Below are 2,197 nucleotides of genomic sequence, written 5' to 3' on the forward strand. Positions count from 1 at the left end.
GGTTTTTCGGAGATTATCTTTATCAAGTTGAAATAATTCAACTCTATTCCTAACTTGCTAAGAGTTTTTTTTTTATCAACTCTTGCTAAGAGCTGGGATTTGTCAAACTCCTTTTCTATATGAATTGATGTGATTGTATGATTTTTTATTATAATATAATAGATTACATTGATTGACTCTAAAATATTGAACCAGCTTCACACACCTGGAATAAACCCCGCTTGGTCATAGCGTATAATTCCTTTTATACATCATTGAATTTAGTTTGCTAATACTTTGTTGAGGATTTTCACATCTAAGTTTATGAGAAATAGTGGTTTGTAGTTTTCTTTTTTTGTACTGTCTGGTTTTGGTATCAGTTAATACTGGTCTCAAAAAATGAGTTGGGAAGTCTTCCTTTCTCTACTGTTTTCTGGAAGAGAGTATGTAAAATCAGTGTTAATTCTTTACTTGTTTTGTAAAGTTCTTCAGTGTGGAGAAAAGAGTGAACATAGCAGATCTGGGACTGCTGTCCTTGAAAGACCGTCCTGCAAGGTTCGCCTTTGGCTGGTATCTGAGAATGTGTCTGGAAAAGTAGTTCCCTATGGTGATATAACACTTTCTCTAAATGAGAAGAGCGACTCATTGTACCTAGACTGCTAGCACAATGTGGTTATGCTAAAGTACTGCTTTCCTTCTGAGTGTCTGGAATGTCAGTGACTGCGATCAGTCACACAGGCACTATGGCCTACATGCCCAATCCTTATGAAAACCCTCAACTCCAGGTCTCAGGTGAGCTTCCCTGACAGGCAACACTTCACACATGCTGTTGCAGCTCGTTGCTGGAGGAACTCAGAACAAGCTGTTTGATTCCACTGAGAGGTGACTCAAACACCTGCACTTTGTGTCTCCCAGACTTCGTCCAGCGTGCCTTTCCCATTGCTGACCCCCCCCGTATCCTTGCACTGTAATAAATCTCAGTCATGCATAAGACAACATGCTGGACCCTGGGAGTCCTCCTAGTGAATCACTGGACCTGGTGGTCGTCTTGGGGACCCCCAGCACATGCAGTGAAACCATCTGGGTCTAGACATTGCTTTCTCAGAGTGATCTGAATTACAAATTCAATTAGAAGTTGTTAATGGTTATAGGGATATTCAGATTATTTAGAGTATTTCCTTTTTATATCTGTGGGGGAGATGTTCCAAGCCCCCCAGTGGATGCCTGAAACCTAGGATAGTACTGAACCCTGTCTACACTATGCACGAATTGCTTTTTCATTCTTCACCATTTCAAGGATAGAAGATTCATTTTTACTGTAGCAGCCTCAGTATATTATTTTTTCCTTTCTTTATTAAGTTAAGAACTTTCCTTTTCTTCACTTAAAGGAAGCACTTTATGGCTTCTCGTTGGTGGATTCAAATCACCAGCATCACCACTGTTGCACTTTGGGGCCATTATTAAGTAAAATCAGGTAACTTGAACACAAGCACTATAATAACATGCCAGTCCATCTGAGAAAACAGCTACTAAATGACCAACAGGTGGTGGTGTACAACTCGTCGAGACACTGGACAAAGGGAGGATTCACATCCTGGGCAGGGAGCAAGAGGGTGAGAGATTTCATCACGCTGCTCAGAATGAGACGCATTCTAAATCTTATAAATTGTGTACTCCTGCAGTTTTCCATTTAATTTTTTTTTCTTTTTTTCTTTTTTATTTTTATTGCATTTTAGGTTTTGGGGTACATGTGAAGAACATGCAAGATTGTTGCATAGGTGCATACATGGCAGTGTGATTTGCTGCCTTCCTCCCCTTCACCTGTATCTGGCATTTCTCCCCATGCTATCTCTCCCCAACTCCCCACCCCCTGCTGTCCCTCCCCTGTTTCCCCCCAACAGACCCCAGTGATTTTTGAGCCACAGTTGACTGAAACAGCAAAAAGCAAAACCACAGATAAGGAGTGATGACTATATTTTAGCTTGGTTGAGTTTTGGTAGTTGTCATTTTCAAGGAAATGATCATTTCTTCCAAGTTTTCAAACTGATGGGTATATAATTATCAATAGTATTCCCTTGTTATCTTTTCAGTGTCTGCAAGATCTGTTGTGATATCCTCGATTTCATTCCAAATTTGGTAATTGGTGCCTTCATTTTTTTTATTTTTTTCAACCTTCATAGAGATTTTTCTTCAAAGAACCAGATCTTTATTTCATAAA

The sequence above is a fragment of the Aotus nancymaae genome, unplaced genomic scaffold (assembly GCF_030222135.1).
Source record: "Aotus nancymaae isolate 86718 unplaced genomic scaffold, 86718_ANA_hifiasm-v0.15.2.pri h1tg000051l, whole genome shotgun sequence".
Taxonomy (NCBI): Eukaryota; Metazoa; Chordata; class Mammalia; order Primates; family Aotidae; genus Aotus; species Aotus nancymaae.